We start from the raw sequence: 17,767 nt of genomic DNA on the forward strand, positions 1-17,767 counted from the left end.
GACTTCTTCCTGTACCACTGCTTGAAGAAGGTGTCTTCCAGGAACTGGCAGTAGGACTGGGAGTTGAGCTTGACTCCATCCTCAACCCGAAAAGGCTCCACTAGCTCATCTTTGATGATACCAGCCCAAACCAGTACTCCACCTCCACCTTGCTGGCGTCTGAGTCGGACTGGAGCTCTCTGCCCTTTACCAATCCAGCCACGGGCCCATCCATCTGGCCCATCAAGACTCACTCTCATTTCATCAGTCCATAAAACCTTAGAAAAATCAGTCTTGAGATATTTCTTGGCCCAGTCTTGACGTTTCAGCTTGTGTGTCTTGTTCAGTGGTGGTCGTCTTTCAGCCTTTCTTACCTTGGCCATGTCTCTGAGTATTGCACACCTTGTGCTTTTGGGCACTCCAGTGATGTTGCAGCTCTTAAATATGGCCAAACTGGTGGCAAGTGGCATCGTGGCAGCTTCACGCTTGACTTTTCTCAGTTCATGGGCAGTTATTTTGCGCCTTGGTTTTTCCACACGCTTCATGCGACCCTGTTGACTATTTTGAATGAAACGCTTGATTGTTTGATGATCACGCTTCAGAAGCTTTGCAATTTTAAGAGTGCTGCATCCCTCTGCAAGATATCTCACTATTTTTGACTTTTCTGAGCCTGTCAAGTCCTTCTTTTGACCCATTTTGCCAAAGGAAAGGAAGTTGCCTAATAATTATGCACACCTGATATAGGGTGTTGATGTCATTAGACCACACCCCTTCTCATTACAGAGATGCACATCACCTAATATGCTTAATTGGTAGTAGGCTTTCGAGCCTATACAGCTTGGAGTAAGACAACATGCATAAAGAGGATGATGTGGTCAAAATACTCATTTGCCTAATAATTCTGCACTCCCTGTATTAGCCACACCCTGTGCCTCTGTAGTTGGGCCATCACATTTGGGATGCTGCTATTCCTCAAGATATAGGCATCATGCACCGACCCAGGATACTTAGCATTGACATGGGAGATGTACTGGTCCGCCAAGCACACCATCTGGACATTCATTGAGTGAAAACTCTTTCGATTTCTGAACACCTGTTCATTTTGACGGGGAGGACAAATGCAATATTTGTACTATCAATTGCCCCAGTGATGTTGGGGATATGTCCCATTGCATAGAAGTCAGCTTTCACTGTGGTCATCTGGGGGAAAACAATGTAGATGCACATGTGTTTAATCAGGGCAGACAATACTCTTGTGAGCACTATTGAGAGCATTGGCTGTGACAATCCTGCTGCCAAGCCCACTGTCACTTGAAAAGAATCAGTTGCCAAGAAATGGAGAGCAGATAGGACTTGCACAAGAGGGGGGATCCCAGTGGCGGGACAGATAGCAGATATCAGGTCAGGCTCCAGTTGGGCACACAGCTCTGTGATTGTGGCCCTGTCAAGTCTATAGGTGAGGATAATGTGCCTGTCCTCCATTGTTGCCAAGTCCACCAGGGGCCTGTACACGGGTATGTCTCGATCTCCTATTCATCCACAGCGGTAGCAATCTATGGGGCAAAAGAGTGAGGAGCCAGTCACAAACTGTACATCGTAGCCACAACAATATAGTGCATGATGTTAAATTTCTGTGGATAAGTGGCATTTGTTCTATATTCCCAACTGTGACATAGTTAATATCCAGGGTCTCCCCCACCCCCCGAAATGGCGTCTGCCTGTCCTCTGTGGAGGGACAGGTGGAAGTGAGGAAATTCCGCTGATGTTGTGCGCCGTTGCGGGAGCCGGTCGGGAACTACCATACAACTCCTCATTGGTTATTATTTGGCCCTATGGGGTACAGTGGCCATTGGTGATGTACACCGGCGGTGACGGTATGCACCGCCGCGGACGTGACCGCCATTTTCTATCTGATCACTCACTTGCTAACTGACGTTCAACAGGAAAGGACCTATACTGCATGTGCTGCTGTGAACCTACCATGGCTCGTATGACAGGGAAAGGGCCCCTACCTTCATCTTGATGGAGTTGGAGCGACTGGTGGATGGGGTCCAACCCCAGTACGGACTGCTGTATGGGTCCCCAGACCAACAGGTGAGTACACTGTGAGCATGGGGCATGAATGCATGGAGTGGTGTGTGTGAAGGTCTCGTGTAGGGGGGGTGAATGTCCCCTGGGTGGCGTGCAGCTTGTGTGCTGGGCCCTGTGTGTGCAAATGGTGATGTGAAGGGGTATGGTGGGCCATAAGTGTAACTCGGAGGACTTTTGTCTAAATCTATTTTCCTGTGTGTATTTCCTCTGCAGGTCAGCGCCCATCAAAAGAAGGGTATATGGCGTACCATCGCCAAGGAGGTGCAGACCCTGGGGGTCTACGGCAGGCGATGCACCCACTGTCGGAAACAGTGAGAGGACCTGAGACGCTGGGCATGGAAGATGGCGGAGGCCAAGCTGGGGATGGCCTCCCAATGAGGAAGGGGTGCTCGTTGAACCCTGACCCCTGATGGCCTGCATACTGGTGGTGGCCAGAGCTGGATGGGCGCTTGAGGGCATCACAGCAGCCACAAGGGGGTGAGTACAGTTCCCATCATTATAAATTATGCATGGTAGGGGGTACCCAGTGGGGGATGTGTGTCAGTGGATGCCCCTAGGCCAGGCCTGACATTGCAGAGTAGGTCCCATGTTGGCCAGGGTTCTGAAGTGAGAATCCTTCTACCTAGGTTGTAGGCATCTACTACTGGTCAGGGCTGTGTGGGTCTAAGGTGTGCTGCAGTTGGAGGTATGTGCCCCTCCTCATGCCCTGGTGGCTAGCATTATTACTGGTAGTGCATTGCTTTGTGCGTAGGGCTGTTCCCTGTGTGTGACGGTGGTGTGTACGCCAACTGTGGTGTTGGAGCAGAAATTGACTAAGTTTATCCTTTGTCTTTTCCCCCATTTTTGTTTTGTCACCCTGTCCTTATGTGCATTAACATCATCTGGTGGAGGAGCAGAGACACTGGCGATGAAGGGAGCTGCATCCCACAGGACCCAGGAGGCAGAGTCCACCAACGCCAAAGGAACCAGTGGGACGGAGGACGAGGGGAGCACCATGGTGGAGACTGGAGGGGGTAGTTCTGACACAGATACGTCCTCCAATAGAAGCTCCCTGGTGGTGGCGGACACTTCTGTGACCACCCCATCTACAGGTACAGCCGCCACCCCCATACCAGCAACATCCTCCCAGCAGCCCCTCAGCGAGTTGCCCGTGCGCTGCTCACCCAGGAGGGTGGGCATCTCCTTCGCCCAAGACACCTCAGGCCCTGCCCCAGTTAGCCCTGCTGCCCTGAGTGAGGAGGCTCTTGACCTCCTGCGATCCATCTCTGTAGGGCAGTCAACCATTGTCAATCCATCCAGGGACTGGCAGCCCAAATGCAACAGGCAAATGCATTTCTGGAGGGCATTCACACCGGCTTGGAGGCCCAACAAAGATCAATCCAGGCTCTGTCTTTCTCTCTGATGGCTGCCATTGTCCCTGTTTCTACTGTCCCCCCTCCAACTTCCTCTTCCAAAATGCATTCCCCTCAACCCCACTCTATCCCAAGCATACAGGCACAAGACAACACACAAGAGTGGCACAGGCAAACATAAGCACCGCATATCATACCACAGGCACTCACACAAACACCATCCAGATGCAGACATACCAACACCCACTGCCTCCATTGTGTCCCCTCCTCCTCCTCCACCTCCCTCCCAGTTCCGTCTCCACTCACACCTGCATGACTGCACCATCATCCACTACCAGCATCACCACCACACCAAGCAGAACACTCACCTCACTTGCAGACACCACTACAACAGCCATGCACACGTCCCGTGTCTTCTCCCACTGTGTCTGTCCCCCCTTCCCAAGGTACACAAACGCAAGCACTCAGTCACCCAGCAGCCATCCACCTCACAACAGCATCCAGCCCATGCACCCGCACCGAAACACAGCAGACAGACACCTCCTACAACCACTGCCTCTTTCTCCACTCCCAAACCTTCTCCCTCTTCCCACCCCAGTATCCCTAAGAAGCTTTTCCTCTCCACCATTGACCTCTTCCCTACCCCTCCCCCCTGTCCTTCCCATCTGGCCTCGGTGCCAAAGACCAGGCAAGCACCTCAGCCACCCCGTCCATGGGACCACTGGTCTCCACACCCACTCGTGGTGAGAAAGGATCCAGGGCACCAGCCAGCCTCAAAAAAAGTGTGCCTGTCCCAGCTGCTGCCCGGAAGGGCAAGAAGCCTTCCCCAAGTGCTGCCAGGAGGAAAGACAAGGGGTGCAGTTGTCGGAGGCTGCAGGGGATTGGCTGGAGCTTCCCCCCACAAGCAGCAGCAGCAGCACCGCCACCACCAGCAGAGAGCAGCCGTCCGAGGCTGCAGGGGATGGGCTGGAGCTTCCCCCTGCCACCACCAGCAGCAGCACCAACACCAGTGAGCAGCCATCTGAGGCTGCAGGGGATGGGCTGGAACCTCCCCCCACCAGCGGCTGCAGCAGCACCACTACCACCGCTGAGCAGCCATCACCGTCGGTGGACGGTGTGTAGTCCTGCCTCCTTGGGCTGCTGTGTGGCCTGCCCCCTGCAAATCCTGTGGGAATGACACCCAACTGAGAGACTGTGACCTTGCACTCCCCAGGATCAGAAGTGCAGGGCATGATGCCCCCTCCAGAACAAGTGGGTAAGCCACCCACTCACCCCATCCTCCCAGGGATTAGAAGCTCAGGGCACGTATTCCCCTCCAGAACCAGTGGGTAAGCCACCCACTCACCCCATCCTCCCCAGGACCAGAAGCACAGTGCACGATGACCCTCCAGAACCAGTGGACAAGACACCCACTTGAGAGACTGTGGCCTTGCACTCCCCAGGACAAAGAGCAATGGGCATGTTACCCCCTCCAGAGCATGTGGGCAAGACATGCACTTGAGAGACTGTGGCCTTGCACTCCCCAGGACCAAGAACAGGACATGTTGCCCCTCCAGGACCAGTGGTGTTGTTCCATCTGCCGGCTGAGGTGCCCCCCTGTCCCCCGTCTCCTGAGGTGCCTGCCTATTTTCCAACTGATGCCCCTGCAGTGTTCTCTCCGTGTTGTTGCAGGTGACAAGTGGGGCCTTGGACTTTGGCCTGTGGCCCACGCACAATATGGACTGGGCAGTGTCCCTTAAACTGTACATATGTATATGCCATTTGATTGGTTTTTCATATTTATACCGTATTTATATTACTACACTCACTTTTCATCAATTCCTATAGTCCTTGCATTATTCCTGAGTGGTACAGGGTAATTCTGTTTTATTATTGCATTTGACTGTGTGTATGGTGTTGGGGGTGGGGGTGTGTGTTGTGCGTTTGCGCGTGTCACTCTCTTTTTCCTCCCCACCTCCCTTGTGTGCTAGGCAGCTGTACTCACCATGGTCGTCTTCACCGTCGTTGGTGTTCGTGGTGGAGCAGGACGTAGAAGAGCATGGGGAAGATCTGAGGTTCAGGCTCCTTTGGGGTGTGGTTGTTCCCTGTGTCTCCCAACGTGAGTCCTTTCCCTTCTGTGAAGTGTTTCCACCAGGCTTTTGATGTCGTTGGTACCGCCCCAGAAAAGGTGGCAGATTGGGTTGTCAAGATATGGTGGACTTCCTCCTGGCTGTCGGCTACTGCTGTGGTGGCTGTTGTTTCTGCCCTGGTGGTCGGTGTGGTAAAGTGGCTGTCTATTTGAGTTCGCACCCCCATGGTCATAATTTGGGGGTAGTTACCACCAGCCTGTTGGCAGTATTACAGCCACTTTATCACCGACCACCAGGGTTGTAATGAGGGTCTACGTACATTAAAAGTACTAAATGAAAATGAATTAATCACACTTATAATTATTTAAATGCATTTATTAACGTGAGTTACAAGTGTGCAGAAAAATACATGCACATTTAAATTGTGTTCTAATAATGTCATTAATAATGTTTGCAATAAAGTAGTTTGCTTTGCTTATTTGATTCAAATTGTAAGGTGCGCAATCAAATTTATGTGTTTTAATTGTATTAATGTATATTTTTAGTCTTTCTTAGCTTAAATGGGCCTGAAGGATAATTTTTGCAGCTGTAGAGCAAAATTACTTGTTTATTCTGTTTCCTCTGACCTGAATTAATTCCTAGGTTCATGACGTGTTAGTGAAGGCCCTATTGTATTAAAGACCAAGAAAATGCTTAAATGTTAACTAAGCGACAATATTTGTTCTAGCTGTTGAACAAGAAAGGAAGCCTTATTAATTTCCTGTGAGAATTGTTCAACTCACCCTGTGTACCGTGAGAAAGGATCTCAAAGTAGCAAACAACTAGAAAATGTAATATGTTGGTGAAACTGTATGAATTAATGGAGATGACTATGTAATTTCTCAGATGAAATCCGGAATAGTTGCATACTTGATGGTGTCAGCGGCTACCATTGGAGACTGATTTTTGTGTGTAAGATGAGTCCACCTGGAGGACCAATCGCAAACCTGTGGACATTTTTAATTAGTCAGAGACTTTTGAAACTTTTAATTAGTCAGTCTTGACATACTGATGATCCTGGACATGGTGCTGCTCTCTGTTTTTTACTGAATCCCTTTGACCCTGAGATATCTTCTGAAGAATAAAGTAATCCTTTCTATTTTTCCATTATTTGCTTATGGTGTTCAGTACTAAGATGCCCCAATAATTCTGAACTGCTAACTTGTCCTATGTGCAGCCCATGTTCTGCACTGTCCCGATGCAGCTGTCTACTGACTTAACTAATTATACCAATGTATTTTTATAGTGAGTTACCCTTTAGATGTTTTTTCTAAATATTTTTGCCTTTTCTTTTGTTTTTCTCGCATGTGTTAGCCCGTTCTCACACATGCAATTTCAAATTTGTGATAGTGATGAGGATGGCAGAACCCTGAATAATTGATTGTTAATTTGAATTTGATGGATTTACTAATGTCACCATCAACTGCTTTGAAATCTGAAATTAATGTGCATATTAAAGTTTTGCTAACTTATGTTATTCTTTTGGAGTGTTTAACGATATTGATGTTTGATAGACTTAGGCCGTCATTACGAGTCTGGTGGTCACATGACAGTCAGACTCGCAGTGGCGGTCCCACCGCCAACAGGCTGGCGGTGGGACTCCCACATTATGACTGTGACGGAGCCGCCACTGTCGGACCACTGACACCACCAGGCTGCCGCAAGCCAGCAGCATGGTGGTACTAGTGTTTTTCATCCTCCGGGGCAGCGCTGCTTGAAGTGCCGCCCTGTGGATTACGAGTCCCCATACCACCAACTATTCATTGACGGCTTACACCGCCATGGAAAGGCTAGCGGAATGGGGGCATTAGGGGGCTCCTGGGTGCCCCTACACTGCCCATGCACAGCCCCGTTGCGCATTCCACTGCCCGAATTATGGGCAGTGGAATACGTGACGGGTGCTACTGCACCCGCTGCACCTCTACATTGGCGCCAGCTCAATTAGGAGCCAGCATCAGTGTTAAGGCCCTGTTCACCGCAGGGCCAGTGGGCGGAAACACTATTTCTGCCTGCCGGCCCTCTGGTGAACTCCTAATAGGGCCGGCAGGATTGAGACCGCACAGGTGGTCTGAAGGTAGAAAGAGTTTGGTAGGCAGCGGACCGCTGCCCGCCAAACTTATAACTAGGGACCTAATATCTTTAGACATTTTGGTCCATCAATGATTTTCATGTATATTTATAACTTAGTTTTGCATGCCATATATGTTACATGGATTTTGGGATTGTAATAAAGCTTTAAAACTTTATTCAGATTGGGGCTTGATTTAGTGTTAAAATTGGTCATGGCGTCTAGAATCGTTCATTGATTTGTGTTGAATGATTCTGATTACCTCACTCCTCATTGAGTCCAAAGATCCAATTGACTATTAGTTGGTGCAATATGGTATGGGGTCTCACCAGAGCACTCATGGTTTCTGAATCTATAGAGGGAAGAAGACCTCCGTGGACGCTCCAGCAACTGTACACCTTACCACTGCCATTGTACACTGTACACTTACACTGCCAATGCTGGTCATACTGCAGTGACTAATGCCCAATGTACCACTGTGTACTCTCCGGTGCAATGTCCACTGCCCAAGGCGCCCACTGCAGTCTGAGCATACTGTGTATTGCCTGCTGCCCAATTTGCTTACTGTGCCCACTACCCCACCTCTTGTCCTTCCCAATAAGACCAGTATCCCTACCCTGTAGTACCTACTATTTACCCTTTCAACGTTATAGTTGTGCCCAGTGTTGGCAGCTGTGTTTTGTTTGCTTCTCCACTGATTTGTGTTTCTACAGCAGATGCACCACTAGATGACTAAGCACATGCACACATAAAATGACTCTGATACTTTAGTGCTGAAGTGTCTTTATATTTCAACTACATTTCTACCATGGGAGAAGTCACTCCTGAGGATAAAGAATGAATGAAATTCCACCATGCAGCTATCCCATGGTGAAAGTTTGGCGACCATATGTTGATACTGGAATGTGTACCCAAAGCAGTTGTACATTGTCTATTCCTTATTCAAAGTGCTTCTGACAATCTTGGGGATGGTTCAAAACACACCACAGACATTTTACTTCTCTTATGTTTTTGATAAAGGGTTTGTCTTTCACAATATTGACACCACAAGAAATGATGATAGATTATTCCCACTAATTTGGTTTCCATCATTTCTGAGAATGTCTGCACTGGCCCATGATGGATGCCATGGGAGGAGAGGATGAGGTTTCAACAACAGAAGGTCCACCATCTGCAACCCTTGAGAAAGGGAAGTGGAGCACATAAGAAAGCCACCAAATGTGAGCTTTATTATTCACCCATGTGTCACTAATGATAGAGGCCCTCATTACAACCCTGGCGGTCAAAGACCGCCAGGGCTGTTTTGGAGGTTGTACCGCCAACAGGCTGGCGGTACAAACTTGCATATTCTGCTGCAGTCGCACCGCCGGGACCAGCGGTTTTCCGCCATGGTGGTTCTGGCTGATTTAATCCTCCAGAGCAGCGCTGCCCAGGGGATTACGAGTCCCCTTCCCGCCAGCCTTTCCATGGCGGTAGGAATCGCCATGGAAAGGGTGGCGGAAAGGGGAGTTGTGGGGCCCCTGGGGGCCCCTGCACTGCCCATGCCTTTGGCATGGACAGTGCAGGGGCCCCCTGGCACAGCCCCACACAGCTTTTCACTGTCTGCACAGCAGACAGTGAAAAGCTCGACGGGTGCAACTGCACCCGTCGCACGGCCGCAACACCGCCGGCTCCATTTGTTGCCCGCTCCCATGTCGCGGCCCACGGCAGGAGTGCGGCCGCATTGGAGGCCACACGGTGGTTACAACTTGGCGGGTTAATGAGGCCCATAGTATTTCAATACTTCAGATCAAAAGTGGTAAGGGAGGTTCGCTGGGGATGTAGATTTTTTAACACTACCCTTAAGCCAGAGTTCCAACCATTTTCAAATGTATCCAAACTCACTGTAAAAGGAGTCTTACATTACAAACTGTTAGCACATCCTAGCTACAGAGAACAATCTATTAGGTTACTGTATCTTACAGCTTTATACATGTGATATAGCTTGAGATACCACGTTCAGTGTAGAGGTAGGTCTGAAAAGGAGGTTAAGTCACCAAATTACCACCCGTAGCGGGGGTGATATCGCACACCATTTGAGTCCTGATAACATCACAGACGTGACCCTTTGCCTAGACAAGACATATATACATTTAAAAGTGTTTAAAAGTCTAATCCTATTGCTTAGTACACGAGTAGTAACCACACAGAATATATTTAAAAAAGCAGGCAAGCATAGTGGTAGCAGCAAAAATATTATGAACAGTTCAAAACATAAATAGAATATTCTTAACAGCCTACCAACCTAAAACTATTTCTGTGCGCTTCACTATAAGACCATGAAATGGCTAACGTTTCTCTGGAGTTTCTTAGGGCCCAGCACACTGCATACCTGTCCACAGCCGATCGGATGTTGTCATCATACATCATCTGAGACAGAGTGTTCCTTCGTAAGGAAAACACCCAGTCAGCTAGGCTCATCTCTCATTTGTAAATCGATTCTTGGCATAAGAGTGAATGCTAAATTAGTCTGGCAGGATATCTCTAGATAACCTGCTGTAATGGCCTCTGCAATCCAGTGGTCAATCTAAGAGATTTACATAGGGTTGACCACTGACTTTCAGCTTACACTGGGTGACTTTCCAATAATCTGAGATATAACTGGTCTAAGTCAGCATGATGAAAATATGTCACCTCAGACTACATGTGTCTTATCCAGGTGACTGGTTGACACCTGTTCGGTATAGGTCAATAAGGATGCTCAATGAAGGACCGCATGCCAATTATGAATACAATTTAGCTTTACTAGAATTTCAGGTAAATGTATGCATTTAGCACGTCAACAATAGTAGAATAAGAACAGCAATGAAAAGCATCTATTTATATATGAGTACACTACAAAGAGCATCTATGCATATATATATATATATATAAGCAAGGAGTTTATTGACAGATATAAGCTTTGATTAACTGTAAACCAAAATGCATCACACTACGATGTTCAGGAAGCAAAACATAAATGAGTTGAATACTTCAGATAAGCTTTGATTTACTGCACACCAAAATGCATGTTTCAATTACTGCAGCAGGCTCACACTACGATGTTCAGAAAGCAAAATATAAACGAGCTGAATACTTCAGATTAGCTTTGATTAACTGCATACCAAAATGCATGTTTCAATTACTGCAGCAAGCTCACACTACGATGTACAGAAAGCAAAATATAAACGAGCTGAATACTTCAGATTATAAATACAGTGCAAGCATAATAATCAATCATAATAATAGAGCAGAGAAACAAAGGCCTTTCATCCCTGTGTGGAACTTAACTTAGTCCACGAAATGCTGGGAAGCCCTCTACCGCCTGCTTGGACCTTTCTCCCCCTCAAGCATCACGGTCTCTGAACAGCAAAACAGGGAGGCAGCGCTGGGCCATGGCAGCTTTTACAACCCCATCTGTGAGCTTCAAATCCCCCACCCGCACTTCAGTGCTTAAATACCTCAAAGCTTGGATTCTATCTCTTTCTGGCATTTTCTAGCTATGTTTTCAGCACTTGGCTGCTCTGCCCTTCCCCAGCCTTTGTTTTCATTCCATCTTCTCCCTGTACTCTCGTTCTCAAGGTTGAGACAGAGTCTTCTACACAAACAAGCTTGAAAATAATATCATGCACTTTTCCACGTTGTTCGGGGGTTTCAGCAGGCATCACGCTCATCTACACTGCTCAAGCTAATTAACCCTTCGCGTCACAATGTCTTCCGTACCTTTCCCTATACTGATCAACATGTTTAATTGACGTGTCTACTCTCAGCCTTGCAACACAGATATCCCATAGCATAGCTGTTGCCTTATGTTTAACAAAGTAATTGATTAGATGAAATGGCACTTTCACAAATTTTGTGAAAGACAATGACGTGCTGAATGCAGACCAAGATAGACATGCTAATATAGCATGCTCAAAATGGAGTCTGACTTGGGATTTTACAACAATTGTAGCTAATGGGAATGCATCCAATGAGTTAGATGATTTCCAGGTGAGTGATGTGTATTGAGGACAGTGAAGCATGTTCTCATGGTTCCTTTTCTTTGATTAATGATGCAGGTACACTAATTCATGTCCTTATTGAAAGTCTTAAACATCAATTTTTAGTGTGTGAAAGACTTTGATAAGAATCTAAATGTTAGCCAAGAGTTTGTTGAGGACTGGTGGTTTTCAATGTTTTGTTCATTTAAATCTCTGAAGTTTGTGAATGGTTGTGATGTTTTGATTGGAGGATGTTTTTGTCTAGGACAGAAAATGTGTTTGATAGAATATACCAAAAACAAATGCCGGACACCCTGTATCCCAATGGAACTGGGGGGAGTTAATGCCATATAAACAAAACAATGTTTCAGTAGGAATTAATTAGAAATGCTTTATAGAACATATGCGGGGCAATCTAACATAAGGACCCTACTAGCACAATAAATGGATCACACAGTCCACAAGGAAGTGGTTTAATCAATTGTCGATTAGTTATACAAATATATTCACATAAATGCAGGTATGATATTATTTTTACAATTCCAATAAGTAAATAGGTGTTACAAGTGACGGTACAGTGCTGCTGAAGAATGAATGCATAGATCAAATACAAAAACCTCAATGCAATCCAGTGTGCAAAACATTGGTGGTTGCCTGAACCATTCAGACATCATCATAGACGTAGAATCCAATGCAAATAATTTTAGGACTTTTCAGTTTCCTGCATCATATGTAAACATTGTTGAGGCAAATAAGTCGACGTTTTGACCCCTGAATATTATTTATATGCGGTCTTCCTCATGACAAAAAAGTAGCAACCTATAAAAATATATAGGAAGTGTCTAGGTCTATTCATGAAAAAAACTAACACAAAATAGGTTCCTAGATGAGAGATATCATAACACAGCTCACCTGACCAAAGACATACATCAATGAGATGTTAATAAGAAGTCTTAAAGGCAATATAGACCTATGACTGGGATCACAAATTACCTGGAAAAAAATTGTAATAAAAGTAGAAATGAGTCTGAAAAAGAGATGATGAAGAAAGGAGCTCTGGGTGAGAGAAAATCTGCATAAGACGTGCCTAAGGAACTGAAAAACCATAAGTGGCAACATGCTCAATTTATGCTATACATCCATTAAATGACACTCAGAATACCACAAATAGTGCACGAATAAGGAACTTGACCCCTTTGAAACCATATTTCATGCTGTGCTCAAATAATTTTGATCACAAACAAGGGATGAATATGTGCTTATGCTTACAAAGGTCTGAAAGATTGGTGACTCAATAACAGCACCATACCGAGCTAGATAGTGTGACTCAAAACATCAAATCACACATGTGGCAACATGCTCAAAGAATACAAACAAGCAAAACAAGGGGCCAAGAGCCTACTCCATCTTAGAATATGTTGAGGCCAAAGTATATAAAGGCAAGGGATATGATGTCACTACTGAAAAGCATACATCCAACCTAATTGTATCACCTGTAAGTAATGCAACTAAGCTAGCACCAACTTATTAAAATATAATAACGATAATCCACCTCTGGCCAATGGGTATCGAGTATCTACAAAACTGCAGCAATTAATTGTGTCATCTGGAAATTATTTAGCCAAGAATAACCCATTTGTATCTCATCGCCAAAGGATCAAATTAAATTAAACAGACCTTACATCCTCTCTTAATGAAGAATAAGGATCACTAGTTGGAAGACAGAAAGATGATAGGGAATCAGAAAAACAATGAAAAAAGTTTTGTAAAGGACTTACTGTATGAAAAATTCAAAATAGATTCTTAAAGAAACTCATAATTAAAAGACGTAATACAAGTCAATTGGTCTAATTTGCAAGGGCGGTAGAAAGCTGACTCCATTCATCAATCGTATTCAGACCTGAGTCTATAGATTTCAAATGCTCAGTCCATCTACATTCCTGTATGAGTAGTTTAGTCCTATGATTGCCCAATTGGTGATTCCATTTTGGTGCCATATTCACTTGCCAGGTTCTGTCCTTTGTAGTATGAGCATGTTATGAGAAATGCCTCATCAGAAGGACTCTAATCATTCGACTGTTAGTTCTGCTTCAATGCTGACGTATGTGTGACCTAATCTTCTGAGATGTTTGTCAAATATAGATTTTCTGGCATGGACAGAAAATTCAATAAATAACATCACTAGTATTACAATTAGTAAAAGAGTTCAATTCAAATTTTAAATCATCATGTTCAAGAAACTTGGTTTCTCTTCAATATCTGCATCACGTACATCTACCACTTTTGAAATGACCCTCAATGGATGTGAGGTCCAACTCAGATTGAAAGGTAGAAGCAATGGGGCAAGAGAGAATACCCCTCACTATTTTGTCCCTGATATTCTGTCCCCTTTTAAAGGAGCACAGAGACAAATCACTGTGCTTTAATGTGTGCGAATCAGATGTCAGTGTTTACATATAACCTTTCAATAGCTTTGCAATCAGTGTTGCACTTACTCACAAAAATAACACAATCTATGGTTGGTTGATGGGTTTTGGAGACCAAGAGTTCTGTTCTGTTGGTTTACCAGGCCCTTTTCCTGGCTCGTTTAAATAATCTCACTGGTTAATCCCGGAAGTTTAGCCCTGATATAAGAGAGCCTGATTCCCTGAAAAATGTGCCTTGATTGGTGCAATTCCTATGTACCCTGAGGATTTGGTCATATGGCAAACTGTCATGAAGCCCTCTAAGATGATGATTAGAATACATCAATAGTGAATTTCTTTGAATCAGCTTTTGAAATATTATGGTGTAGAGAACATCATAATCTACTTCAACTGGCAAGTGTAGAAAGGTGATGGAGTGTCTGACATAAATCATGGTGAATTGTATGTTGGGTGATTTGCTTTTTAACCACTGTAAACATTGTTCAACTGAAGAAGTATCACACTCCCAAATCATGAAAACAAGGGACCCGATTCACAAAGGAAAACCTAGACCAAAAGTCTAAGTTTACTAAGAGTAAAGTTACATTTTTGATAGAGGTTTAGACTTTAAGTCTAAACTTAGACTTTTGGTCTAAACTTAGACTTTTGATCTAAGTTTACCTTTGTGAGCCAGGTCCATTGTCCATACAACACCATCACATTGTTATATTCTGTCTACATTGATTGTCGTCACTGTAAAGGTACATGTGTTTATAATAGTCCTTAAACAGGTTCGCTAGATTAGGTTCGAAGTCGGGTACTGCTTGCGCGCCTGGTCCTTAGTGAGGAAACTTCCAAGGGGACGCGTGTAGGCTGATGAACCTTTTGATTTGCACGGATTATCCTAGGCATGTAGTAATCAATGCTCATTAATAATCAATATACAAATCAATAACCCACTAAGAAAAACCTTTATCATTAGTCAATTATATCAACATTTCATGAATAACCACAACTCAATATACTTTTTAACAATTTGTATTTCTCTATTAGCTACAATACTAATCCATACGGTTAATTCAAACTTTATTCAGTCAACTCAGAATTAATTCATTAATGACCACCAATAACACAACCTAATCAGAACTTGAAAAAACATAAGCTCTAATGCTTCAGCAGAAGCCAACAAAGACTAATATATCAACATTAATAACAGAGTTCAGCAACCAGTTCGTCAAACATTTGTCCCTATCACCATCACCCAAAAGAACCTTACCTAACCCAGAGTAGCATTAGCATGTGGGACTTCATGCGAAAACATTTTTTAACTTGAATTTGGAAAACATCTAGCTAGGAGTAAAACTATTTAACAGCGCAGTTGGTACCTAGAAAGAAAAGGCACAAAAGTTAACAGTCACATTGTCATAGCTATCTATGAACGGAATGGATCAGCAACAAAGTCAGTCTTCGTCTTCAGGTCATCAATCGATCAGCAACGCACCAGGCTCTCAAGAGCATGAGCCCATTGACAAAGTCTTGAATCTCTTCTCCCCCAATACTGCATCAAATTCGGAATAAGGTCTCTCCTCCGACATTTGCCCCTAACATCTGAATTCTCCCTTTCTGTCACGTCATTATATTAAAGTTGCCTAGTCCATCCCCTAATTGGTCAAATAATCACCATATGTGACGCTAATCAATACCTTCACTTCTTCAAATCTATCAATTCTAATATTTCGTCGCTCTCAGGTTGTTGATTGGTTCACAGTACAATGTCCTCATCATCCGGCTCATCAGGTATCGAAAATGTTGCATCTTCTTCTCTAGTCAGTGTCTCTATTGTTCGAGTCCTGGGAAAGTACATCTAGCCTGCTTTTCACACTGTATGTTGCAACTTCTATTCCCTCATCTCCTGTCTGTCGGTACGTTGTAGAAAATTCTAGCTAAGAAGACTTTATTAACATTGAGTAGTTCATGGTCAGTTCATCACATTGGCTTCTCTATATCTCATGATTATTCTGCTGCTCCTCGAGGCCTGGCAAAACTGGGCCACAACTTTGGCTAAGTTAGCTCTACAATATAATGCAAAACATACGTTATACATCTTAATATGACATATTACTACATTGTTATTGCACATTTTCAACATTTCACGATTTCACCATAAGTTGGCAGCCACTCTTCGTGGGCACATTTTCAAACGTGCACATTAATTTTTCTAATTAACATATCTGCTTCAACAGCCCCTCCTCTGATGACTAAATATGTCATCACACTATTCTTTGCCATCATTTCACAACTCTATCTCTTCTGTATTATGTCTCCTTCTCAAGTCTTCTTTATAGATTCTTTCCCTGTTTCGTTCTTCCCTCCTCTGATTATTTTTAGATCTTCTTAATTTAATCTTTTGACACAATCCACATGAACCCCATAATCCTATTATGCAAGCCATCACAATTAATATTCCCTGTATGATGTTTAATAATACCCCATTCAAAATGTTACTAAGCCAATTTCCCACTAAAGCAAATCCTTCTCCAACCTTCTCCCAAACACCCCGTTCCTTCAATTCTTTTAAATCCTTACTTGAGTTAGTCAGGTTAGTGAGTAAGGGCCAGATGTAGCAAATTTAAAATTTGCGAGGGGCAAAGTGCGAGTCCATGCGACTCGCACTTTGCACCTCGCAAATTGGTATGCAGTACGGTGTCTCAGACACCGACTGCAACTCGCTATGGGGTCGCAATGACCCACCTCATGAATATTCATGAGGTGGGTCGCAAATTGCGGCCCCATAGCGAGTATAGGCACTCGCAAACATGGAGGCCTGCTGTCGTCAGCAGACCTCCATGTTCGTGACTGCTTTTTAAATAAAGCAGTTTTTTTTTTTTTAAGTGTAGCCTGTTTTCCTTACAGGAAAACGAGCTGCACTTAAAAAAAAACCGAAACCTTTAGTTTCTGTATTTTTTCAGGGCAGGGAGTGGTCCCTTGGACCACTCCCTGCCCTGAAAAAATATTTGTGGGTCCAGTCACAAACTGGAAGGGGTCCCATGGGGACCCCTTCCAATTTGCGAGTGGGTTACCATCCACTTGAAGTGGATGGTAACTGCGATGCCATTTGCGACCGCGTACGCGGTCGCAAATGGTATTGCATACCACTCAGACTCGCAAATAGGAAGGGAACACCCCTTCCTATTTGCGAGTCGGAAATGCATATTGCGAGTCGGTACCGACTCGCAATATGCATTTCTGCATAGCAAAGAGGCATTTGCACCTCGCTAACGGCGATTTTCGCTGTTTGCGACGTGCAAATACTTTGCTACATCTGGCCCTTAATCTCTTATCTCCTTACTGTTATCTGGAATATTGTCAGCGAGACCGGATCCTCGGGGTTTGCGCCTGTTCCCAATATGTACACCTCTTGGCAGCTCCAAACTCTACTAGCTATCATAGCACAGAGTTAAAGAATGGCCAAGCGGGGGATGGGGTTTAGGTTGGGAACAGCGGGGAAGGAGACCTGTGGAAGCAAGAGTTAAAAACAAATAGCATGGTCATTCACAGTAATCTTCATTAACTTTGTTTTAATTCCTTATGCTCTAATAACATGAGAGATCAAAAACCTTTCAATAACGTGACCTTTTTATACTCATATGCTCTGAACATTGAACTCTCTCAAGTTAATCCTTAGAATAGCAATTACATCACAACAAGAGTCAATGAGTACATTTGTTCCCAAAGAATTAACTGCTATAGGATTCATGAATGA

The sequence above is a fragment of the Pleurodeles waltl genome, chromosome 5 (assembly GCF_031143425.1).
Source record: "Pleurodeles waltl isolate 20211129_DDA chromosome 5, aPleWal1.hap1.20221129, whole genome shotgun sequence".
In the NCBI taxonomy this organism is placed as follows: Eukaryota; Metazoa; Chordata; class Amphibia; order Caudata; family Salamandridae; genus Pleurodeles; species Pleurodeles waltl.